Here is a 27310-nt window from a genome sequence, read left to right as displayed (position 1 = left end):
CCGTAGGGGCACTTAAGAGGGAATACATTTTTGTTCCGCAAACCCCAAATCCCTCATTTTAGCAGTGGGAGGGTTGGTTGACCAGCGCCAACCCCGGATCCCCAAGAACATCTGGTAGACCGCGCGAGACAGGCCGCCAAGACCCAGGGCTTCCTGGACTAAGGAAGTACCCCACCTGGCGGTCAAACCAACAACATTGACTGCTCCATTACATGTCTATTCTCCTCCTGCTCCTCGTTAGATAGAGGCAATCGTAAGACCTGACTTCTTCGTCAGATCGAGTTTTCACATGTATAATAATATCGATGATGTTGAGTCGTTATTATTGCCAAGTGGCTCGCATATTTGGTGGCATCACGCTATCCTTTTTATTGTGTTTATGCACGTATATTTCCCGGGGGCAATTAACTTAGCAATTGAGCCACGGGTGATTACATTGAAGGCCAAGTAGCTATGCTAATTTTTTCAACCCAGCATGCAGCTCCCCCAACCCACTTATTCACGCACTCTTTTCTTTTTATTTGCGTGAATCGCGTTTTCTGCAATGTATGCGAACGCATCATCTTGCGACGTGTAGATCTTGCGATGTGTATTTTGTGCTTATCAGAAAAAATGCAACAATTAAGAAGCAAAGTTTTGATAAAAAAGTGTTGCGCCCCCACTGAGACTAAACAAAACGCTCAGGCAATGAGCGGAATTGGGTCAAAGGGCGCGGAGCCAAATTCAGTCTGCAGCCTCCGTGGTGCCCCCTGTAGCGAAGTTCCCGGGCTGAGAAACCGGCCGCGAGCCGCACTTGTCGCTGTAGTAGTGCTACGAAAACCAAGAAGGGAAGTTTCTTTCGCTCTCTTTAGCAACGAAACCAACCAACAACGGCAACCGTAGCACCCCTGCTGGGCCGCTCGCCTGCTCCGGTCGCGATTGCAGAGGCCTACAAAATTTTGTCGAAGACTACATGTATTGTTCGAGTTCGCCTTCCGGTTATCTACGAGTGTTTCTTCAAGGGTACAGGGAAAAGAGGTACATCAGAGCGTCGACTGATGGACTAGCAGGCGTTTTGCTATCTTACGCGTTGTCACTCATTTACATGCGCGAGTGGACAATGCGACGGGTGATTTACGGTAAGAACGATCCCCAGTGCTTCGTCCACTCGTCATAATTCACTTCGTGGAGATGCGCCGATTTTTTTATTACCATGCGCTTGGCGCATGTGTTTGGCGCTCTTTCTGTGGTCACCGCTGCAGTGTTGATGTTTGAGGCTCGCCTGCGCCCAGCTGAACGTTACCACCGCATTTATGGATGCTTTCTGCTGATTACTAAGGTACAAGACGGCGGCGATGATACTAATCTGCCCCGTCCTTCATCAACGAGAATAGTGATGCTAAAGTTACCAACAACACAAGACCCACTTAGGGTAGCGTTTCAGCTTGCGCACCCGCCTACTTTCCAGACCAAGATTGTGCTCTCCACTAAACTAGCTAAGGCAAGACAATGTGTGTTATTACCCAAACATACGCGCCGTACTCTTTCTTTGCACGCGCTATTTTTGTTCTTTGAGCTGCTCTGCTGCTTCTTTCGAAACTTGAAAGTAATAAAAAGTTGCACTTACCCTTGTTACATGTGACGAAATAATAAACCAGGTGAGGCTGACTCATGGCTGCGGGTTATCAAAACAAATAATGAGCTCCTTGTTCCTACTTGCATGCTCTGGGATGACTGTTATAAATGCATTGGGGCCGTTTGAAGCTTTGTAGTGCGTTTCTGATTACGTGAACGTTACAGACACGTGAAAAGTGTACTCTGTGTTCTGTGATATGCATGTATACGTGTATTACGCATTGTTGTAGACTTGCGTTGTTCTCTATTGCATGTATTGTGCGTTGGAAATGCTTTCAAAGAATTGTATGTTGCGCTGTAGTATTATCTTCCTTCCCAATCTGTACTCGCTAATATGCGGCTTCTGCAATGTTGCCTATGTTAGGAATAGAGGAAAAACCTTCATCTGAGTGAGTGCTTTATTGATATAGACAGTGAAACCGAAGTGGACTGGGGATATTTTGAGCTCATTTTGGAGTCAACCAGCATACAATCCAGGCCGGGAGAAGGCGAGAGGGGGAATGGAAGGGGTTAGGGGAGAACAAATGAAAACAGAGAAAGAGGGAAAGGAAGAAAGGCATAAGGAGTGCGTAAGGCTGGCCGGCAGGCATTGGCTGCGGCCATTTGATGAGGTCGGTCTCCTCGTGGGAGGCCAGGACAAGTTGGAACGCTTCCCGCCGGATGGCGTTGGGGCCCGTCGGGGTTAGGAGGTCCATCAGGGTGTGGCTGGACAGCCCGAGACTCTGGAGTGTGGCCTGAAGTTCGGCTCGCGGGGCATCGTGCTGGCCGCAAGAGCAGAGCAGGTGCTCCAGGGTCTCAGGCTCTGGACAGCACCTAAGCGCATGTGGGCGATGACCGCCCGTCTCGTCGGTGCAAGCAGGCTGCCACGTTGCAGCAATCGAGCCGCATGCGGCGGAGTAAAGAGAGGGCGCCCTTGCTGATACGGCCAGGCAGGACCTGTGGAGCTTGGCCGCTGATGATTTTGGGGTCCGGGTGCATCGTCTTCACCTCCAGCGCCAGGATGGGTTGTGGGCGTCGAAGGCCCCAAGGTCCCGGGTGTCAGGGACCCCCTCCTTGCAAGCAGCACCTCTGACCAGGGCGTCAGCCACCTCATTGTCGGTGACTCCGGCATCAGATGGTAACCAGTGGAGCCGCAGGTTACAACCACGGGACTTTACCAGGTGAAGCTTCGTCACCAGAGGCCGCTCCACGCAGCCGATGGAGCTCGATGGCTGGTCCGCCGCTCGCAGTCGCAAGAGAGCGGGCCGGGAGTCGGTGAAGATGACGGCCCCCTGAATCTGGTTGCCCTTCTCTAGGAGCAGATCTGCAGCAATGTGCAGCCCGGCCAGCTCTGCTTGCGTGGAGGCAGTCGGCACACACGACTGGTGCCAAGCTCCATTTCCGTGCAGGCGGCTCCATGTAAGCGCTCACATATAGTGATGCTAGCTGCCCTCCTTCCGCCCTTTTTTAGCGTCACCTATTGTTCGTTTTTACACATTTATGATTCATTTACTTCGAGCTCACTGGATGGCGAGAAGTGTCGTCTGTGCATTATCACGGTTCGCTTCCTTTAGCGCATATTAAGTGCACAAAACCAAAGCAACCTCCCTATATGTACTTTCGCGATCCTCAAACCGATTAGCTCGCATCAACTTCCTCGCCAAACAAGCCTTGCTTTGCTAGCGCCGCCACGCCGTTTTTAGATGAAGAACGTTGCTACATGAGCTCACCATGCGGGAAATCTTCCTCCACCCGAAGGAGCAAATACATGGTCCTCCCTTTTGAAAGGAAAAAATTTCTACCTGTTAGGGAATAATTCATGAGACATTCCTGTTTCACCTTAAGGAAGGAACAACTCCACCCATTTTTTAGAGTGTAGGCTACAGACAGAACCCAAATAAGTCGTAATGGAAGTAAATGGCTTGTCGCATAAATCCGTACAAATGCGGAGTTTCCAAAACTCTTTCCAATGGGATTATAGCCTTACTCCCTTTATTTACGCGGTTTTTCAGTAGCATATGGGAGTTTCATTTTACTGCCACTACAATGGGAGTTTTCAGGGGCACCGTTTGGGGTATATTATTTCCTATAACTGGGAGTTTTCAGGGGGTGCGTTGGAAGCTGTGTTGACCTACATTCGAGGTATTTTTTTCAGTTTTTGGGCGTTCGATATAAGCGCTGTTGAGGAATTTATTACTCTAATTGGGGGTTCTTAATGTGCGCACAGGCTGCATTTTCACTTTTTGTTTAGGATTATGTTTATTCTAGTGTTTTTTTCAGCTTCAAACGTTGAATGGCAAAACGCGAAAAGTTTGTTTTCTCCACACAGTTACAGTCATAGCAATTACATAAATACGGTATACATGTGAACACGTTAATAACACAATAAAAACACTGAATCAACAAAACACCTACATCGAGAATGGAAGGTATCTTTGTCGGAGCTTTATCTACTACAACACTATTCAACAAAAAAATGTAAGCCATTTGCAAACAATGAGGTCAGCATGTCCTCGATGCGCTGTTTGCTTGCACTTGCCTCCCAAACGCTGACGTTGCCGCGCCTCCACGCACGTTCACCAGAAAGCCTCAGTAGCCCATGCATTACAGGGATAACAAAGCGCTTTAAATCTACTGCAACAAATACAAAGCATATTGGGCATCCACCCTGAAAAAAAAAAGAAACGGCATTGTAATAACGTCGCACGTGTCAATCTTGTGTCTAGCTTTCCGTAATGTCCACTCTTAGAAAAAAATTACGCCCACCTCCCTTCGCGGGAACCCTGGTGTGATGCGACGCCGAGGGGGGTTCAAGCGCAAGCGAAGAGCAACCGTCGACCGAAAGGGCGCCGGAGAGCGGCACACCGGTTATATGCGCAGCGCGCCCCAAGGAGAGGAGATCGCGGAAAGAGAGAGTACTGCACATGCGCAGCACCGCGCGCAGCGCCGTCCGCCGGCAGAGTGAAAGCGCGCTGGGCCGCACACCCGCAGATGTTGAAAGAGAGTGTTCGCTCTCACCTGGGTACGCGCCGGCGCCAGTGCGTCTGCCGCGGCTATGACGCAACACAATCCAACACAATCCACTTTAATCCAATCCAATCCAAATCCAATCAAATCGAATCCAATCCAATGCCCCTCGCGAGAGAGTGTTCGCTATCGGAGAGGAGAGGGGGTGAGCGGAGGAGAGTGCGAACGACGATGCCGAAGACGACGACGGACGTACGGAGGAAGGACAGGGCCGCCGACCGACAAAAGATGCTCTCAGCGTCGCATCTAAAAGGGTAGAAAAAGGGAGGATATCGAGGGTTTCCTCGCCCGGACCGGCGAGATTCTCCCTTTAGCTCGTTACACGTAGCGCCCTCTGTACGGCCCCTACGAAACACCGAAACGGGGGAGGAAATATTCTCCCCTGTTGTCTGCAATCTGCCGTCGGCGCCGACGCCGAAAACGAAACCCTTCATCGTTGCACTGTGGCTTTCGCCGATCGGGCGCATATGACGACTACGAGCAACACCGCCCCTGCGGTGTGCTGCTTGCTTGTTTTCTCGGCGTGTTTTTTTTATTATTCCCATGTGCTCGCCACGCTAACGCACGGCTCGCCAGCCGTGTGTTTGAAGCACATTCTGTGGGCACCGCTGTATGCTTGCTTCGTGTGATTCGCCTGCGCCCTGTTCAACGTTACCACTGCATTTGTGGACGTTTTATACTGACGCCCAAGGGCAAAAGAGGTCAGCGATGATAGTAAACTGCCCCTTTTTTTGTCAACGAGCACAGACCGCAGCATATTGACGCATCAGTTACCAACAACAAAAGGCCCCCATTCGGTAACATCTTGGCTGAATGGTTGCCAGACCAGCGGTGCGCTCTAGGCTAAAAGAGCGAAGGCGACGTAATGAGTGTCACTACCCAAACATACATGCCGTACTGTTTCGTGAAACGTGTTTTCTTCCGTGAGCTATTTTACTCCTTCTTACAAAACCTCAAATTCATAAAAGTTTGCAATTGCACGGATTACATTTGATGAAATAACAAAACCCACCTAAGGCTTACGCACTGCCGTGGGTTATCGAAACAAGCAACAAGCTCATTGTTCCTACTTGCATTCTCCGCGATCAGGGTTATAAATACTTTGTCGCCGTTGCAATGTTTAGTTGTGGGTTGTGATCATGCGGACATGGGAAAAGGGTACTATATGTTGTGGTGTATACGTATACGTGTATTATGCTTCTGATGTGCGTAGCGTGTATTGTTCGCTGGCAATGCCTTTAATGAAGTGTATGCTGCTGTGTTGTGCTATGTTTCTCCCTAATATGTGCCCGCCCACACGCGGCCTCCGTGATGTTGGCTATAATAATATACGTTATCCATAAAGGAAACCAAGGAAGCGCCTTCATGTAAGTGCCCACTGATGGTGATGCTTAGTAACTGCCCCTCCCCACCCCTACTTTTTTTGCGTCATCTATCGGTCATTTTAAAACGTTGACGATTGCTTTACTTCAAGCACGCTAGACGGTGAGCGTGTCATCTCCTCGCTCGGACGGATGCGGCAGCGACGGATATGGTTTTCGTGTCGCTGCATTACCTTTGCGCTGAGATTTACGATTGCAGACGATCTGCGTTTTGATGCATCGACTGTAGCAAGGTAAGGCGACTGACAACAAGTGGTTGATATGAAACTGCCGCATTGGATGCTTGTGATCTCGTGTGCGGTGAACGCCGGAGTTACGAGCCTTTCGGAAATAAAGGCGGCATTTTGAAAGCAATCGGTATGACTTCTACTGTGTTTACGGCGGCGCATAGCCCTGAACGCGTAGGCAGATCGCGCAGCGAGACGAATGCAAGAAGTCGCGCATATACGATTGGCGACATGACTTGCTAACCGCAGTTCTGGTGCTCGGTAGGTAATTTTTTGGTTATTTTAGCGCGTGTTAAGCGCACACAACCACATTAACCTACGTATTTGTACTTCCTCGATCCTCATACCGATCAGCTCGCTGGGCCTTTCTCGCATATCAAGCCTTGCTCGGGTGACGCTGCCAGGGGAGGAACGCTCCTCCATTAGCTCACGAAAGGGGGAAATCTTCCTCCACTCTTAGGGGGATAAACGCGCTCCTCCCTCTTAAAGGGAGAATCTTTCTACCCCTTAGGGAGCAATATAAGATACATTCCTGTTTCACCCTTAAGGGAGAAACTACCACACCCTTTTTTCCTAGAGTGTCTGATTGTTTATTTAAAGGGGCCCTGAAAGGCGTTTTGAGCACACTAAATGAAGTAGCGCAATCGTTAGATTGGGTCGTCAAGGTCACCTGGGCCAAGTCTTACTCTTTTACCCGCAGCGGAAATCTCACACTTTTGTTGCGAAGTTTGTCGATTTTTTCTCACCCTTTCCTTCCTGTTTTTGGACGCCGCCATCTTCACATGTCGACATCATCGATTCCCAGATGTTCGTCATGAGCTAGACATCCTGCTATTGGGCGGCTTTTTCACGCACTTCCGGCAAAGAGATGAGTCGTCTGCTCAGCGTCGGCTCGCCGGCTGATCTGCCAGCGGAGTGTCAGAGTGCTTGGACATTTTACGACAAACGAAACAAGTATAAACAAACGCTTAACCGTTCGTATTGAATGCAACACGGCCATAACACGACATGGATATTCTCTTACCTGAGTACCTTCCCTAAAGAAAGCGTTGAAGCCCCGTGGCACTTCTTTCGTGCAATCGCCGAGAACGCCCTGAGCCGAATGCCCCGGTTTGACGGATACATTTTATTCCACTTCAAAACAATCCAGAGATGCGTTTCGAACGAACACAACGTCACAACATGCGTTGCAAGTCTGAACCGCGATTGACAGATGATAGGTTGCCTCCTCCTGCCCGTCGTAAATTCGGCACTCACCTCGCGCGCGGTTTGCGGGGACGAACAGCAAGTCGCTTAGCTCTGGCGCGCAAGCCGAGATGGCTTTTAGCCACGCACACTGCACATACCCCATGCGAGGTTGAGTCGTACGTCGCTCGAGAAAGATAATCCAGACCACGGGAAGCACTGTCCACCCGCAGAAGCACAACGTCGCATTTCATCGCGAAACAAAGGCGTCCACAACACACACACCATCGCCTCCTGTAATGCCAAACGCATCTCACACTTCCCAATGGGAGTGAGTGGTACGCCTGCAGTGCCCACATGTCGCGAGGTGGGGCCCCTAGCTGAACCGGGATCACGCAACCGTAACTGACTTCTGGGGAGGTTTGTTCCTTGTTGCCAAGGCAACCGATGTTTGAGATTGTCAAAGAAATGGCGCTTGCTCCAGCACTAGACAGCTCAGACCCGCACCGGAGCATGTTTTGCCAACGTTGCCGCTCTCCACCACGCTTCGCCCCAAACTTAACTGGTAACATGATTGAAGCGTTTTGTGCACGGGTTCTGTATCGGTTTAAAATGACTTTTTCACATGCCGCCGGCAGGAATTACCACCACCGCAAAATAAGACCTGGCACCAGCGGGGCCACATCAGATACGGCGCTTTAAGTGCGAATGCACTTTATAAGCGACCCTGAATTCCGGTGACCGCCTTCCGTCCACATAGCAACAGCTGCGGGTGCGCGCGCTCCTCGTCTTCCTTGGCAACGGGGGGAGATGGGCGCGCGCTGCCTGGCCGCTGACATGGCACATACCCACGTGGGGGATTGGCCAGGAATCTCCTCGTCTTCCTTGGCAACGGGGGGAGATGGGCGCGCGCTGCCTGGCCGCTGACATGGCACATACCCACGTGGGGGATTGGCCAGGAATCGGGCGTGAGAAGGGCTAATGCACCCGCTTAAAGGAGTACTGACACGAAATTTCAAAGCTGAGATCCGCTCTAGCAATCAAGTACAACGACAACACAAATAGGTGTCTGTGAATAAATGCATCTTTCTTTCTTTGTAGTTGTGTGTGTGTGTGTGATCTCTCTTTCGCGAACATTACCGAATCGCGCGAATTCAACTCATGCATTCGCACTTTCACATTCTTCCCCTCGGGGAAATGCGGGGAAATTTATTTGGATAAACAGTGCGCGGTGCATGAAAGGGACCGAGCGCACGATCCACCCCGAGCGGCTGCGAGTTCGCCGCCGATTAAAAGTCACGTGCTGCCATGCAGCAACGCACACCGCGAAAGGGCAAAGCCAGGCCGCCGCACAAATGCGGCCAGATTTTTCGTTCGCTTTTCCAGCCTTTAGCGGAGTGCAGGATTCATGGTGTCAACAAAGCTTGCCCGTAGCGGACGGCACTATGCGGAGCGCCATAGCGGAAATACGTCACCGCTGAAGCGCGCAGCATCATGGGAGGGAAGGCTTTCGCGCCGTCAACAGCGAAAGGAGGAGGAAACGCGGCGCGACGATAATGTGCGGTTTTTGATTTACGATTTCTCAGCTAATACTCATCGCTTTAACAAAATTCTTGCGGGAGGAGATTGCTAATACATTGTCCTATTTGGTTACATGTACATCCATGCATCGGCGGAAGGTACTTAAGGACCCCTTTAAAGCTGCGCAGAATTGCACTTCCTTCCGAGGCACCTGTGCTCACCAGTTCGTCAAAACAAAGTGCTGTTCGAAAGGGAGCCCAAACCTTGTGGCGACCAACGTCTCAAAATGCTTCCTTTCTTTTTTTTTCCTCGCGTGTAGTGTTCTGGGAGCGAGCTTCATTTTTTACCACCCGCACTTCCCCTCTCTCTCCTCGCCCATCGCTAACGAGGAATTTGGGCCGGTGTGACGCCTGCGCCCCCCCCCCCCCCCCAAAAAAAAAGTAAGCTGTCGTCCGTCGGCTCTACAGAATGCTCCATTGCATGGAGTTTGCTGGTTATAGTTACATGTGCCTAACTGATGGAGAGCTCCAACGGGGCCCCGACCTTGTCCCGTCCCAGTGAAAGCAATGAATCGCCGGCTGCACGCGGCAGTCACCCTCCTCGTAGCAGGCACGGCGGGCACCCCATGTACTTCTCAAGAAAAGCGGCCCTGCGACGTTTTACCGGCCAACTTCACCTTCGCCTGCCAAGAAGCCACAAACACAGTCTAACAAAAACACCTAAAAGCCATTCACAGTGCGTGCACTTCTCATTCTGCTCGCGAGTGTGAATGAGTGAGTGCTCTGCTCGAGATCCGCGCAACTACACATTGCTTTCACACCGTTCGGCCACCCCCATGACGTTCCGGGCATGGATTTCTCTCTCATGCACAACGCTCACCTCCAGCGACGGAGAATCGCCCTTGCAGTGACGCGGGAACCACACTGAGTTTATTTGACACTACTAGGGGTACACATCTCCCAAAATCTTGGTTACACTGAAAAAAGTACAAACCCTACCTTCAACCACCTCGCAGAGGCGCAACCGCGTTGTTTTAGATGTAAAGCATCTTGCTACTTGGCTCCATCATCCGTCGTCCATCCATCCACCGGCCCAGGAAGACACCGGCAACAATGCCGCTCCAGGAGCCCCTTGAGGGGAAGCGTGTTCGTCTCGTGCCGGCCCAGGAAGACTCCGGAAACACTGTCGCTCCAACATCTCGTGGACGGGGACACGGAGGAATACTTCTTTCTCCGTGGTCGGGGCTATGTCCCACCCTTGTTGTGGCGACGTCCACACCCCCACTGTGCATGCTCGGCTCATCTCGGGCCGGCCCAGGAAGACACCGGTAACACTGTCGCTCCAGGAGCCATTAAAGGGTAAGACACTACCGGGCGTTCAGCAAGCCGAGCATGCTCAGTGGGGGTGTGGACGGCGCAACAACGACAAGGAAGGGACATAGCCCCGTCGCATCTAATAAAATTACACCATCTTTCCGTAGGGGAACCCTGAGTAGTATGCTAAAAAGCCATGGGCTCAACGCAATTTCCCATTTCGTAGTTCCGGTAAGTGAAAAGTGTGCTAGTTAAAATGGAAACCGACCTGTAAATATTACGGTAGCTACGTACCTCAACCTAACGGAAACGACGAACTGAAAACTACACTCTAAACTTTTTTTCCAACCATATACTCCCTAAGGTTCTTTTTCGCCTGTCCTCTAGTGATCCTCCTTGTAGGAGTTTTTTTACTACATGGAGCAGGGAGGTTTTGTTTACCTCCTCAAAACAGGGTGTTTTTGGGTGATAGAAAGGAGGTAGTTAGGGAGTGTTAAGAAATGTTATGGAGAATTTAAGGAGATCAAAATGGAGTATTCTTTACTTCCTCAAGGCGTTTTTAAGTGATGTTTATGGACTTTTTAAGCGGTTGAATAGGAGCCTATTATGGCTCCCTTGGGAAGTACTTATGTTATTTTAGGGGCGTTTTGAGGAGGTTCAAGGGAAGCATTTACTTCTTTTGCATGGAGTTTTACGTTTTGTAGGCCTCGCGAGGGGAGTTTTTAGGAGGTTCAAGGGAAGCATATATTTCTTTTGAATGGAGTTTTGCAAAGTTGGGGCGGTTTTGTAGGCCTTCCGAAAGGAGTTTTTTCAAGGCCACAAGGGAGAGTTTCTAGTTCCCTGCGGGAGTACTGATTTCACACGGTTTTGCTCGGTTTCAGGTTTATTTAAAACGAACTTTCGCATACAAGTTTACATGGTACATGGTGTACACAAGGAGGCTCCGAAATAAAAACTTAGGGCGACCTCCTATAAGAAAGCAAAAATGGTAAATTGCTAAAAACACGCCAGTTAGGAATGGAAGACAGCAATAGAATGCTAGTTGAACAGACCGTAGAATTAATATTACTACAAGAACTGGAAATACGCGAAAAACAAAGATAGGCGCAAACACAACCACATGGTAAGTGAAATCATTATATAATAATAGCGGATCGAGAACGCGTCAGTACTTATCAGAACTTATCAGAACGCATCAGCACTCAGTACACAAAGTGAAAAAAATGGTTGCAGTGGTTTACAACAACAAAAAAATTTCAGTTGCCCGATCGCAAATCCCACCATAAATTCTGCTGGGAAATAAGGTGGGCATCCTGGGAAATCAGGTGGGCATGGTGATCAATACTGGAAACTTACCTGGGCAACGTTTTTAAAGCTGGGAGTAGGTGGGAATAATGGCGGTAGGTTAGGTGGGCACCTCGGCTATCCTGGGCAATACTGGTGGCCTTACTGGTCAACGTGACCCACCACAACCATGCTGGCGTTAATAGTGTTGACTGATCGTCTGCGATGGGGACGCCCTTTTTTCTCCTTGGCAATGCCCACCGTCGTTTGCCGTTAAAATGCGCTAACAGTGAATAGCGCCATGAGCGTTCGAAAAAAGCGGTATAGACATCGACAGCGCCCATGCAATTTGTTGTGAGCGGAGCATGTTTATATTCGCACGTAAAGTATTTGGAAGCTTAGTCAGTGATATACCTCCAGGCCTAGAAAGGAAGCTTCACTTGAGTAAGCCGACCTGCGTGCGCACAGGCGTGCATAACGCGAACTTATCTAATATATGAACTACAAGATGATATGCCGGCCTCTGCATGTATATGAAAAGATGCAACACTACGAAGCCAGCGAGAGAACCGCCACCGTCGTTCCTAGCCGTTGTCGCCTGCAGCCCCCGTCACGCCATGAAATAGCTCATGGAACACGTACTGTTTGCTTACAGAACAGGCTCTCAACTCCTGCTGGATGTAAGTGGCACCTGACCTTACCGTTCACCGACAGCTTAGGCGTCCATGACAATGCTAGAGTTTTATTTATTTTTAACGCGTTTTGAACGGCGCGCGTCACTCGACTCAGTTGGCCGCCGGCAGGGGGGCAGCGCGACACAGACGACGGCGGCGACGTTTCGGCGGCTCGCTCGGCTCCCACCGTCGTGGCTGCGTGCAGTGGTTCTACGATTCGGTAAATGCTCAGCGGCGTGAAATTTCTGGTTACGTGATGACTATGGATTTATCTACCGGACGAACAAGTACGGCTGGGCAGTTAAGGTAAGTGAGACGTCGTTTACTAGTCCAGTGTATTTAACGGAGCACTGTTGTCGAGCCGGTGCCGGCCCTTAGGACTGACGTTCTGTGTGTGCAACGTATCGCTCGCGTTGGTGTGCGATATCTATCATATCGGCGTTACGCAGATTTGGCATTTGACAAGCGACCTTTTCCGTCTTGTCACGTATGTAAGCAGCACTTGCTCCAAAGCTTGCGCCTTGGGTTGTGCGAAGTAGAATCATGTGTCATTAGTCAAACTGACCGCACCGAAAACGCTACCGCCTTGTTCTTCGCTATGAGCCACCCAAAAATACCACTTCCCTCCAGCCTCCAGGTTATAAAAATAATGCGTAGCTGTGTAATCGGCTGAGTACTCTCTTTAGGAGAACTGTACACTAACAAAAAAAAAGGTAAAACGCGGGGTGTGCCTTGAATTCAGTCTAGAGCAGGGTATCGGAGTATATTTAGGGCCCCCTAGCACGCTCCGCACTATGAATGTTTCAGTATTAATGTGTTCAATTATGAGCGTGAATAGTGTTGTGCATCCGTCAGCCGCCTCGGGAATATGCATTTATACGAATTTTTATGCGACCACGTTGAAACATTGCGCGTATCGTGCCTCGTCTAGACGTTGGCGTGCTACGGACGGATAAACGGCGTTGTTGTAACCAGGTGGCCGCTGCCTTGCGCGCGCTGTAGAGGTCGAAACTTTTTGTAAGTGGCAATAAAATGTGCGTTCAGACTCTCCATGTCGAAAGGGGTTTGCCGTCTGGTTCTCCCATGCCCATCCAAAGTATCATATTCCCCGCGAGGCACTCCTTTCATTTCATTCCTAATTGTGAAAAGTTACCTTGCAGAAGCGCAAGTGCTTCAAAAGAGCATGCCTGTTTTATCTGCGCTGGCTTTTTCGGTAGTGATCCGCGGCCATTGCAGTTCTTCTGATAGATACAAAAAAAAAAAACAGTAGTGTCGATACAACGCCTTTCAGTGCATTTTTACGAAACCAGGGTGGTTTAAATTGGGAGGATCCCTCAAATTCGCGCATCCCGTAGTCTGTGTGCAGATTCAGTGCGTGGAACACCCAAACTAAAAAAGGGGTTCTCAGTTCTTTTTCATGTAAATAAATGAGCAGCTGCTAAATGTCTTGTGCATTCCATCTGGGAACGTTTTACCTTCAGACAAACTTCCCTGATATGTAAAGCCCAAGTTTTGCACCCCTGTATACAACACTTGTGTGAACAGACCACATTCCCGCATGCCTCTACACATCTTTCGAGTGGCGTAGCTTCTGAATGCACAGAGCGTGTATATTTCAAAATAAATGTTTGCCTTATCATTTTATTTTTTGTGCTATTATTGCGGTAAATGTTACTGTTCTTACCAATAATTCTCAGAGAAAAATTAGAAGGATCATTTGAAATATTGATTGCTGATATTCATGCCCCGTGGTTTTTGTCAGTTACGGCATGTTTACGCTCAGCCTAATGTTGTATAGGAGTGATTTTCATAATCTACCCTACAGTGGGCAAGGCAGCCTGGTGATCTCTGTGATTCTGCATTTGGGTGCACCAGGTTCGAGGAAAAATGACTGCATCTGGCATGTTGGTTGATAAAATCTGCATTTTGCAGGCCATTGGCCGCTTGCAGGCAGAGAAGTTGCTTTGAAGATAAAGAACGGGCACGACGTACTCCCAGTCAATGGACGAGACTTCTCGTGGGACGTTGAGTGTGTTCGGGCCTAGTAAAAAAATGGTGACCACATTGCTTTTCTGCAGTTGTGAATTGTCTTGCATTATGTTCCTTCTTCAATTTCAGTAAGCTGAATTTGCCTATTTTAGTTTAAGGATTGTTTTAAAAAGCATTTGAGCCTTAGCAGTGTTACTACTTTGCTTATAATGTTTTGACACAGATAAGGTTGACCGATCAGATGGCTAGGTAACATAACGAAGTCTAATTTCCAAACTTGCACCATCTTTGCACGCATCTAGATAAGTTATCACTGCTTTCATCATATTGCTGCCTAGAACTGTTTCAGTTTGTCATTAAACGTAACGAGGCTTGGTGTTGGCTTTCGGCTAGCGTGATGGTGTCTGCTTAAGCTGAATTTGCCTATTTGAGTTTAAGGATTGTTTTAAAAAAGCATTTGAGCCTTAGCAGTGTTACTACTTTGCTTATAATGTTTTGACACAGATAAGGTTGACCGATCAGATGGCTAGGTAACATAACGAAGTCTAATTTCCAAACTTGCACCATCTTTGCATGCATCTAGATAAGTTATCACTGATTGCTGCCTAGAACTGTTTCAGTTTGTAATTAAACATAACGAGGCTTGGTGTTGGCTTTCGGCTAGCGTGATGGTGTCTGCTTAAAGGAGCCATGAAGAGAAAATACAACTTCATGTAATTTGAAAGGACTAGGATTCAGTATCTCACTCAGCTCCATTACAGCCACAAAAGATGTTTTTTTAACGAAAAAAAAGCAAGAAGTATTTAAAAACTTTCAAATTTAGCGCCACAGTGACGTGTTATGAGCAAGAATGACGTCATACGGGCCAACAATAAATCATATTTTTCAGTGCGTTAACTGCACGTTAGCATTCAAGTGATGCGGTAAAATGGAACTAGAGGCCCCATTACAGACGTCCAGTCATGTGTCGTCGCGACAGGTCAGTTAGGCGGCCGCCAATCGCACAAACAAGGTTCCGTGACGTCATAGAAAAGTTGCGGGAAATTGGCTAGGGGGTCGCGACTGCTTCACACGTTTTCTTTAATATCTCCGTTATTTTTTCGAAGATGGCGATGATATTGATAACATTGTTATCGGGACTAAGCAGTCTTTCTAATAAACCCAACTTGTATTTTGTCTTCATGGCTCCTTTAAGCTGAATTTGCCTATTTGAATTTAAGGATTGTTTTACAAAGCATTTGAGCCTTAGCAGTGTTACTACTTTGCTTATAATGTTTTGACACAGATAAGGTTGACGGATCAGATGGCTAGGTAACATAACGAAGTCTAATTTCCAAACTTGCACCATCTTTGCACGCATCTAGATAAGTTATCACTGCTTTCATCATATTGCTGCCTAGAACTGTTTCAGTTTGTAATTAAACGTAACGAGGCTTGGTGTTGGCTTTCGGCTAGCGTGATGGTGTCTGCTTAAGCTGAATTTGCCTATTTGAGTTTAAGGATTGTTTTAAAAAGCATTTGAGCCTTAGCAGTGTTACTACTTTGCTTATAATGTTTTGACACAGATAAGGTTGACCGATCAGATGGCTAGGTAACATAACGAAGTCTAATTTCCAAACTTGCACCATCTTTGCACGCATCTAGATAAGTTATCACTGCTTTCATCATATTGCTGCCTAGAACTGTTTCAGTTTGTAATTAAACGTAACGAGGCTTGGTGTTGGCTTTCGGCTAGCGTGATGGTGTCTGCTTATTTACTTCGGGGTTTGTTCTTATGTTTTGGCACATCTTACAGCTTTTTAAACCTGCAACACCGGTTGAGCAAAATAGTGAGCTTGATGTGCTCAATTTGTTATTAGTTTTCTTACCCTGTAAACAGTTTTGTTCCACCATGAACATGCACATAATTTAACCGCATTTTGAAGCAGAAATATAAGATGTTACAAGTGTCAAGTAAAAAAAGATGGAGGTAGTCTTGTAATAGTTGGCTTTATCCAAAAAACGAGGAGGAGAGCCGTCACGATACCACAGCCCGAATTGGGAGGCTAAGAGGTGTTGACGTACCTAACTAGCTTGTAATTAATATGGAGCTATAACTGCAAATTAGTTTTATGCATGACTAGGATGGCATGCACTTAATGATGGCTAAACGAAGTTATCTTTAACCTTTTTCTTCATGTGAGTGACCGCAAGCCTTTGAACTATAGAGAACAAGTTGCCAGTGGGTTATTCAGGATTAAGTGTTGCAGGTTTCAGGTTTCACATTTGAGCTGATGGGAACTGAGGGGCTGTTGGCCATGGCACGTTTTTTTATTTTTTCAAAGCAAGGCTTCTTTGGGCTTCATAATCACCCACGGCAACTTAAATTACTAATGTGGATGTGTGCCCCCTCTCATTGAATGGTTAGTCTAGCAGCAGACATCACATCTGGAAGTGCGGTGAAGCATGGTGATGGTGATGAACAGTAAAAAAGGAAAAAAAAAAACATCAGATGGCCCACCATATTTTCTTTTTTCTACCGGGCCTCTCTTCATTAATGATCTCCACGTGTGCTCTGCTGGTTCGTTATGTCAGGGTGACGTGGGCATCGAAACAAACATGCTTATTCTCATCTTAGTGCTTAGAAAGCTTTTACTGCTTTCCAGCTCTGCACTTTTTCCTCCCACTTGTTTGGCAGTTCCAGTTAATTAGTACATGTGGACATAAAAAAAAGCTGGCGAAGAATCGGACAAACATATTTGACGCTGATCACGCTGCAAGCAAATGGCTACCAATGATGGAGTAGAGGAGAATAACCTTTGCCGGCTGCAGGCTAGTCTCGAGAATGTGCACCTGCTTCCAGGGCTTTCTCGTAAAACAAATTGGTGGCAGATGTGCGGTGACAGTAGAATATGCTACTAAGATCCACTGCACTTCTGTCCTGATAATTAGTGCCTTCTGGTGCACAATGCAACAATTATTGCCCATAATAGCATTGCTTGGAGCAGCCAGCTAACCACACGGCTGACCATTTTTCTTAGGAACCCACGTGGACTTTCAATGCATTACATTGGGCCTTTATGTTTGCATTTGAACTGTTTCAGTATATTGAGCCTGATCCTCATTTGTATCTGCTTTTAGCAGTTGCAGTGCCGGTGCGACCACCACCAGGTTCGCTTGCTGGAGGAAAGGTGTTGCTGGAGCTGTGGTGTCCCCTCTTCCCTTCCTCCCTGAGCCAGTTTTGAAAATGTTTGCAGCTGGAGATGGGCAGGTAAGCAGAATTTTTTCCCTTGTCATTGCTGTACACTAATGAATCATAAGGAGCCAAAAAACCAGAATTTAGCCTGCAATTTAAATCTCGGCAGCACTTTTCTTTTAACTTACCACTTCAGCTGGATGCATGCACAGCACTCAAGAGCAAAGTTCTATGAACAGTTATTTCTTAGAAAATATTGGTTCTTAAAGTACAACTGCACTTGAATTTTTGGCCATGCAAGAATGCTGTCTAATAGTCGACATAAAAAGAACGGTAGCGTCAGCAACTGGTTTAAAACCTGATTGCACACAGCACAGACGGTCCAATAAATTGGGGTTTGGGTTTTGGGAACCGATGCTGAGAACGGCAGCCGCTCTCGACAGCCTGCAGATACGTGCCGGAAGTGGCTTGTTTCGCACTTTTCTTTCTATGGAAGAACAATACTTTGTCGTGGCTAATTATGTCATGAAAAAGCAGTGAAAAACGTGTACAGTAAGAAGTGTAACGTGTTCCTACCACCCAAGTCGCAGTAGACAATGTGGCCTCTGTACTAGCCTTGGCGCTTCGAGTTTACGAATAGTGGCCTGATTGCAGCAGCTATTTGTAAAAGATGAATGACCTGGTTTCAATCGTGTATGCATAAAAATAACCCGCACGAAGCAGTGATACAGCACTCCAGAGTTTTACCGTCGCACATTTCAATAGCTGTCCTGCAATAAGCTATTCTATTAACACTGTTTTCTCAGTTGCATGTGCTCGGTTATGGCTTACTTCAAAAGCATTAAACAAAAATTTTGGGTAGATTAGAATTTATTTTAAGAAGCAGATTTGGTTGTTGCGGATGCGGCTTGCTACATTATTGTGTACGCGTAGGCCCGGCCAGAACTGGGAGCGCTGAAGACCAACCGCCCAGGTGGGCAGTCGTGTTTGATCAGCCATTTCATACTCGTGGTGATGATGGCACTGATGATGATGATGGTGCTGGTACAAAACTTCCCCCCTGGTGCGCAGTGTGATAAATAGAAATGAAAGCACGTTGTGGTCAATCTGCCAGTATATACTCATAGACACTGGAATGCTGGACTACGGACTGGCTTTCATGCAGCATTTTTCTCCCATGCGCGCTGTTTGAACAGTGCAACTGTTGTAGCTGGCTGTAATGTGTGGCGCTAATGCGTTTAAAATACCCAAAAAATGCCGAGTGCTCGTGAGCGTGTGCCTCGAGTAACCGCCAACTGACCCCTGCATGCAGAGTGCCTTTAGCAAAAAAAAAAAAAAAAAAAAAGCAAAATGTTGGAGGAGTGCCTTGGGTTGCCTAGCGACCAGCAACGCCACAGTTGCTAAACACCTGCTCCATGAAACCTCGACGCAAATCGAGGAAAGCAGCGCATGCGTCGTGCATGTAAGCGCACCACTGCGCCCCAGCTGTCGTCAAGTGGCGCATGCAGAGCTCGTCAAAAGGACCACGACGATATTTTTGCATATGATGACTACTACTACCACAGTGCAAAGCATCGCGGAACATGTAAACAGACAATTTCAAACTTGTACAAACGTGTGCTGCTGGGTTCTGCAGCGTTCGCGTAGAAAGAAATCCTGCAGCTTCACTATGGCTCAATCCTTGCATGACTTAGTGCAGTGAAAGAAGCCAAATGTCGGTGAAACATTAACATTAATCAACTTAATTAGCATCCCAGACACCAGACCACACATCCAAATGGTTGAGAGCAAAGGAGTTCAAAAAGTTCTTTAGCAAACGATTGTCCCTCTGTGCTCTCCATTACCCTTCGAGCTGCATTAATTGATTGTATGGTGTATTCGCCGACGCTACAAAGGCGATGAGGCACACTGTAGTGGAGGGCTCAAGATTAATTTTGACCACCTGGGGATCTTTAATGTGTGCCAAAATCTTGGAACATGCACGCACTTATGCTTTTCACCTCCAATTAAAAAAGTGGCCACCGCACACATTGGGCTTCATTGCAAAGTTGGTTGGCACGCATACGTTGTACATTCTTTCATCACTGAGTGGTCATTCCTCTTTTGGGGTCTAACGACGACACCGAGCAAAAAAAAATTGCTTCCAATCCACGCTTTAAAGGTGGTTGGAAAGCAAAGCTGTAAACGACACCCACAATTGCCCATGCCGTTTGTTGAATTCACAAACATGGCAGTGCAAAGAGTGAAACCACATATTCTGCCAGCCATTATCTGGAATTCACGGGGGCGGCGTCCCGATTGCAGCAGCGTTGGCCATGGCCGGGCTAGAGCGCCGGACGCCGCCGCTGTATCCCGGCCGTGCGTCAGCAAAAAGAAAACTGTGACGAGCGTTTTTCTAAGGGTGAGACAGCGGAACCTCGTCATTCCGATGAGCTAGCTAGGGGCTACACCACCGCACGACACAAGCGCAGACACCGAAGCAATTCGGCATGTGAGCTTAGTGATTCCCATTTATACCGATAACTAGTTAGCTTAGTAAGGTTGAGAATTGCGAGAAAGCTGAGGGAACTTTTATAATCGCTATTTATCAGATCCTGTTGATTCTTTTGCCTTCTGTAATGCCTGTTAAAACATAACCAAATTTGTATTCAGTAATTTAGAAAACAGAGTCCCATTTGTGGCAAGCACTGCGCAAAAGGTAGCGTTTCTCTAGTGACCAGATGTCTGTAAAGGGGTCTGTACATTTTGTTTTCCTGCCCTCCAAACCAATCCTAAACATATCTTTGGTGTATGGCCACTTAATTCTGTCGGATCTAGGTTACCCAGGAGGTGCTGTAGAGCAAGTTAGAAAAGTCGTGTGAAGGAAGCGTGCAATGTACGCGAAGCTGCACAAGAACAGGCCCAAACAACCGTCGCTAAAGCAGATGACAAAGCCAGCGGAATGGTTTAGCCAACGTGCCCGCCGGGGTGCACAGCTCCGAAAGCAACTCCGGCGTTCAGGGAACGCTGGGTAATAGCGCCCTTTGCCGCTCCATCTACACAGTGCTCCATGAGTGAAAAGAGCCCTCCTCCTCCTCCTCAGCCACGTTGGGAGTTTCTTGTTGCGCACTCCACGAAGAAACCGTTGGCTGGTAGAGGCAGAAAGCTTTCTTTTAAAACTTGTCCTCATTTCAAAACAACTACACATAATACTTGGCCGAGTTTCCAAGCATAACCAGGCATAATCTTAGTTGAACCAAAATTAAGCTAGGTGGGGCGGCCGGCTTTGCTCTTTGCCCATCTACGCGCCACTAGGGTAAAATTGGCCGGGAATCCAACCCATGCCCTTGTGCTCTGCAGCGCAACGCCTTAACCACTGAGCCACTGCGGCGGGTGTGTGTTATCTTTTGGCCTACCAAAACTTCAATAGTATAGCAGCGCAGTGGTTCGAGGTGGTTCGCTTGCGAAACAGTGGGGACCCCACGATTGAGCATATGTTGATCGGTGTCATTATGTCAAACAATTTGTACTTGTATGTACAAGTCTTTGAACAGTTATATGCTGCCTTAGGTAGGCCTTTTTATCTCGTCGTAGCTGGCATGTTGTGCGGAAAGAAGGTGTTAAAATATGCACTATGCAGAGAAACTAAACATACATGTAATGCAGCGAGGCGACCTTTTTGCATATCAAGAAAGTTCTGGCAAAATCGAGAAAACAGTGGCAGGGGAAAAGTTTTGAAAGAGGCTTCACAGACCCCTGAAGTGCTCTCGCGGACCCCCATTTGAGAACCAGTCGTATAGCATGTTGCAGAGCACGACAACATTTATTTGATCAAATCTTTGGATTTATGTGACCAGTAAAGTTTGGTTACATTATTTAGCTTTCTAATAAAGTAAGGTACAACCTCAACACAGGATATAGTACTTTATACCTGATTCAAAGAGCGCAAGTTGATCAGTTGGGATTTTAAAATTAATTGCTTTGTTTTCTAATTGCAAGTGCAGATTGGTCCAAATGTGGATGTGCCTGACGAAAAATGGACGTGGCTGATGCGGAACACATCCTATGGAGACTTCTGCCTCGATCTGGCAACCCTACAGAAGCGGCGGTACAGGATGGACGGGGCAGACCTTCTACAGCATGGCATGGGCGATAGAGAAGACAGCATCTTTCATCAATGTGGAACTTGAAAAAGTATGTGAACATCTATATTATCGTGCGCTTTTTAAAAAAATAGGTCAAGATTATATTGTCAATTCATGTAATATTTAGAGCATATAAGATGTTTCCAACTGGCTGACATGCCGGTTTTGAGTTGGTATTTTTACTGGGGAATAGGTATTAATTACAGAAAAAAAACCTGTTCCCAGCTCTTCAACTTGAGTTCAGGCTGAGGGGTAGTTTCTAGTTAAAAAATGGGAGGGGACTTCAGACATTTATGATTGTGGGAAACAACACGCTGGAAAAGAACAGGACAACAAAAAGGGGAAGAACACTAGTCCTGACTCGAATTAGTGTTTATTAGGCAACAGAAAGAATGCGCATATACATGCAACTACGCACCTGCACAGAGGGAGAAGAAAAGACGGATGCAGCTTTGCATAGGATAATGCGCTAAAAAGACAAGAAGTTGGAAGAAAAGGGGTGTGGAGAGGGGCTGACAAGTCACGTGAGCATATGGCCAACTAGCTTGGCTTTTTTTTTTTGTGGGACGTAATCGAGGTCTGGCTTACGCAGTCACCTTTATAGACCATAATTGCCTGGCTCTCCCTGGGCGCAGCATTTTTCCGTGATCAATGTGCTGCCATGCAAGCACTTTGTGGGGGAATGTGGGCACGCCAGCTGCCGCCCCCGCAGCGTGGCATCGCTCGCATCGTGGACTGCATATCGTGCGTCTTGTGTGGCTTGAAAATTGGTAAGCGCCTTCCCATTTGATGTATCATGCCACAGTTAGCTTGTTCACCAGAGAGCACATTCAAGGGAAACGAGAACTAATTCTTATGCGAGGCTTGACCATGCTGCACAGACTGTGAATGCAGTGTGTGGCATGTTGTTTTCGACAAAATCATGACTTGTGTGGCTCTATTTTGTAGTGCCAGACTTCTTGATGCCCACTGTTGTACCCGGGTTATTACAGCCGCTTGCTTTCTTTTTAAATCCCACCTCCAAGTCACCATGCCCTGCGTGAAATACACCATGTATGGAAGCTACCCGTTCAAGCATGACTGCGCTGCTGTTGACTGCACTAACAACCAACACAACTGCAAAGTCTTCATGCAAGAACTAACCCACACAAATAGGCGTATAGATATCGTACGATGGTGCAAACACACAGAAGCATAAGGAAGAAAAGACACAGAGCTTGCATGTTTTTTCTTCCTTCTGTCTGTGTGTTTGCACTGTTGTACGAAATGAACTTAGCCAACTCCCCCAATTTAATACTTTACTCAAGCGTATACATGTGCGAAGTCTATAAATTTTCTGGAGGCTTGCAGCGCTGCGCAAGTGGGTCTTCATGTTGAACCGAAAGTACTTCCTATCCAGCAGCTTGGCACGAGCAGCAAAAAAGAAAAGGTGTGGCACGCCAGTTTAGAAAGCCCGTTTATTGACCTAAATGCAGTTGCTGTCAGAAACTCAGTTTTTCTAGAAGTTAGCTGTGTTTATTTTACGAGGCCAAGGTCTGCGAAAATCAACCCTTTGCTTGCGTTGCAGCACGGGTATGTGAGAAGGGCGAGTGTGCAGCTAATCCCTCGAGTATGGCAAAGTCACCTACAACAATTGACCACAAAAGGGTAGTGCAGCAAAATAGATCCTCACAGGCCACAATTTGAGCGAGAATGATTGACAGCACGCTTGTAAATACCCAAAGTCAGCAATGGACGTCAAGGGGGTCAGTAACAGGTTTCTAGAAGAAACATGCAGCCACACTTTTTTGCTCTTTGTGCCAAACTGCTTGATTCAGTGTTTTCAGTTCAGCGCGATGACCCATTTGCACAGCACCGTGAGCCCCAGGAAAATTTATAGGGTGATTAGACTTCATGTAGGAGTAAAGCAGTGAATGACACACTTGGAGTGAAGTAAGGAAAAATACGCAAGCGATGTGTGTCTTTCTATTATGCTTCTGTGGGTTTGTCTCATTGTATATCTATACGCTTATTTCTTCAGGATATTTTTGCACTAATATTTTGTGCTTGCATTGCTTGTTAGTGCAGTCAACAGCGGCGCTGTCACACTTGAACGGATGGCCTCTGTGCATGTGAATTTCTGTCTGAGCACGGGACTTGAACGTGGGAATTAAAAAGACGGCAAGTAGCTGTAAACACCTGGGTATAACAATGCACATTAGAAAGACTGGCACTACAAATTGTGGGCTAACGTATGGGATAGCAGAGGACCCTGGCTAGCTTCGCTAGAGAAAGTGCTACGAGCCGTACACTAGCCCTGAGGAATCCGAAGACTCGCGCACGGGTTCGGGTTCGGCGCATCGCATGGGGTCACGAAGAGGTCATGGCTCACGCGATGCGCCGGCAGCCCAAAACGGCGGCTCCTGGTTCGCGAAAGCATGTGCAGACGAGGCGTAGGGAAACACAGGTCCCCACAAAATCGAACCACATAGTTCGTGATTTTGACGCGAACGCGCAACACCCTTCATTCACGACATGCGACACGCTGTGACACACTGCATCTGTGTGCAGCGTGGTCAAGCCTGGCATAAGAATTAGTTCTCGTTTTCCTTGAATGTGCTTTGAGGCAGTAAGCTGTGGCATGATGACACATCAAATGAAAAGGCATTTACACATTTTCACGCCATATGAGACGCACAAAATGCATTCCAACGTGAGCGGTGGCATTCGGCTGGGGCAGCGGCTGGTCTGCCCGCAGTACCCACAGGAAGCAGCCGGACGGTGCAGCCCAAGGAGTGCCGGAATATTTTGATTTATAAAGGGTAATGTTTAAGGCTTCTACTATATTCCTAAGCATCCGATTTCTATGCTCGAAGAGCCCCTCATTATCACCGAATCGAGGTTTGCATGCACACTTTTCTTCACTGTGCGGGTAAATTTGCATACGTGTGATGTTTTATCGTCTGTGGGTGCTCTTTTCAGCAGCTCCCATATGCCCCACGTACACTGTTATGCAAGAGAGCAGTATCTGGTAAACTACACGCATTTTACAAGGCACAAAAGCACGCGTGTGCTTGACTTTGGAAGTTGTAAAACTGGCGTTATGTGGACGCTTTTTGTTCACCAACAAACAAAGCCTGCCTATTTTGTTCTTAGCTGAGAAAAGGATTTGCACGCCATATCGAGACCCCACATTTTTCAGCCCATGTGCCATCTTGTGCATGTAGGGCATGACCGCACGTTTCACGAGTTCCTTTGCTGAGTTGTCTTGCCGTACATGCACAAAACGGCACGCAGGCAAAAAATGTGGGGTCCCTATATAGTATGCAACCCTTTTACTCAGCCAAGAACAAAATAGGCCGGCTTTATTTTTTTCATTGGTGAACAACAAAAAAACGTTCACATGGTGTAAACACACGTGTGCTTGTTGCCTTGTAAAATGTGTGCCGTTTACCCAATACCGCTGTCTTGTGAAGGAGAGTACATGGGGCAGGTGGAGCCCTTCTTAAATGTAAGACTAGAAGCGCACTCGGGGACGATAAAAGATTGCACGTACGCAATTTCACCTGCAACTTGCAATAAGTGTGGGTGCAAACCCTGTTTCGATGATAGCAAGGGGCACTTCGAGCTTAGAAATGGAATGGTTAGGGAGATACTAGAAGCCTTTTACGTGAACATTTAAAAAGCTGACTGCGTAAGCCACACCTTGATTACGCTCCACAAAAAAGAAGCCAAGATTGTCGGCCATATGCTCAAGTGATTTCTCAACCCCCTCTACACACGCTTTATCCTGTGTTTTCTTGTTTTTCAGTGCAATATTGTTTGCAAAGGTGCATCAATATTTTCTTCTCCCTCTGCGCATGTGCGCACCTGCATGTGTTTTTCCATTTTGCTAATACAGGTTGCGGGTCAACGCTTGTGTTAGGCCTCTTACTGTTATACTATTCCTTTCCACGCCCTGTGGTTTCAGTATGTTAATGAAAGGCAGAAAATATTTTTAGTGAGAACTATATTTCCCAAAGTTTTTTTTTTTTTGTCAATGGTTTTCACTCGTTCATCCTTAAACCAGGCTGAGTTCATATATCAGAATAAGAAGGCGACTTAAAATGTTAATAAGAAGGAAAGAGCACGTTTTATTGCGAACAAACAAAACATGGAAGGTCTGTGTGAGTTTCCTTGACCAAATATGTGGCCTGCCTTCTACTTTCAGAATCCCCTGGTGAAATGTGCGTCAACTATGCCCTCAAGTACCTGTGGAGGTTATTTACAGAGGCGAGCCGCCGTGAAAAGAGGGTCTGTGCACAATAAAATGAAGCTGTGGTGTGAGCGCACGGTTTCGCATTACTTTTTCCACATTAAGCAGCAAAAGTGTCCCGGCAGCCACGCATTCTATGCATATTCTGTCAAGACGGCTGCCATTCCAGAAAAATTCACGACCCACTATTCTCCCTGTGACGCCTATGCCCGCTAGACGGGTATGGCGCCATCTGTACCACCATGCCCCCCAAGTGACGCCTAAGCCCGCTAGACGGGTATGCCACCATCTGTACCACCATGCCCCCCAATAGTGCCCGCCAATGCCCGCCAGCGGCGTGCCCGATAGTGCCCGCCATTTGGCATGGCGGGGTCTCCACTACAATAATCCACGATTTTGACCGGCAGCAGCTTCCGCTATGCCCGGCGTGGCGGGATTTCGGACAGGGTGGTGGTGAAATGAGCGATCTGTGTGCTAGTTGAGCAAACTGTAGAAACAATATTACTACAAGAACTGGAAATACGCGAAAAACATATAGGCACAAACACAACGGCATGGTAAGTGACATCATTATATAATACTAGAGGATTGAGAACGCGTGAGTACTTATCAGTACGCATCAGTACTCAGTGCACAAAGTGAAAAAATTGGTTGCAGTGGTTTACAACAACAAAAAAGTTTTTCAATTGGTGGTGAAATGAGCGAGAGCTGTGTAACGATTTGATATTGAAAGGTAACGAGCATTTTGTAGATGGTAAAGGCACAAGAGATAAATGATGTAGGAGACAGACAGCAATGAGATGGCTATGGATAAATGAGTAATATAAAGAACGAGAAATATGCTGCGGAAAATACCAGTGCGTTTTGATAAAGACAGAAATGCGCCAAGAAAAGTGACCCAGTCTGAGAGGTTAATTGCAAGGATATAGAACAGAATGGGTGGTATCGCGACAGCTTCTTCAGAGTGAGAAGAAAAAGCCATGTAATTCGTGTTTTCCCGATAATTTTGAGTTGATTCATTTGGCACCAGTTGCCAACATTATTTAGGTAATTGTTTAAAGTTATATTAGTTGGTTAATATTATAGCTTCACTAAAAGATAGCTGTATTATCAGCATACAGAAGGGCCCATCAAATATCCCCTGTTCAGTAAAAAAAAAGAAAACGTCAGAAACATAATACGAAATTTTTTTTTTCTACTATCCAATGATTACAGGATTGAAAACAAATAAAATATTGGTGAGGGATATTGATGCGATAAAAGTTAATTAGTTCTAAATCCTTCACACGTGGTTTGGTGTTGGCAAGGTCCAAAAAGGCATGTTCCACAAACGTTAGAGCTCTGTGTGCCTTCTTGGGATATTGAATGTTGAAAACCCAGAACGATGCAAACAGACTACACAGTCCTCCCAGTAAAGATGATGGAGTCAAGACACTCTGGCCATCGATGCGGAGGCTAATTTCCCCGTTCGCGGAATGCAGGCAGGGAGTCAAAGGAACATCTACCTGAAAAAGCAAAAAGAAAAAAAAATGCCCCACATGTAAAATTCAAAACAGACACTATGGTTAAATGAACTTAATAA

The 27310-nt window shown here is 47.1% G+C and overlaps 1 long non-coding RNA gene across 1 annotated transcript; it reads left to right on the top strand.

Moving 5' to 3' along the window:
- The first annotated feature begins 12371 nt into the window (after positions 1-12371).
- LOC144168924 (uncharacterized) lies at positions 12372-25804 on the top strand. The gene is made up of 5 exons (XR_013322303.1): positions 12372-12512; positions 14139-14261; positions 17316-17445; positions 21354-21543; positions 25684-25804. It is a non-coding gene; the product is annotated as an uncharacterized LOC144168924 (long non-coding RNA).
- The last annotated feature ends 1506 nt before the right edge of the window (positions 25805-27310 follow it).

The sequence above is a fragment of the Haemaphysalis longicornis genome, unplaced genomic scaffold, assembly GCF_048455015.1.
Source record: "Haemaphysalis longicornis isolate Haplotype H1 unplaced genomic scaffold, Haemaphysalis longicornis Haplotype H1 scaffold_2, whole genome shotgun sequence".
Classification (NCBI taxonomy): domain Eukaryota; kingdom Metazoa; phylum Arthropoda; class Arachnida; order Ixodida; family Ixodidae; genus Haemaphysalis; species Haemaphysalis longicornis.
The sequence above is the reverse complement of the archived record's forward strand: the minus strand, read 5'-3'. Positions and strand labels throughout refer to the sequence as shown.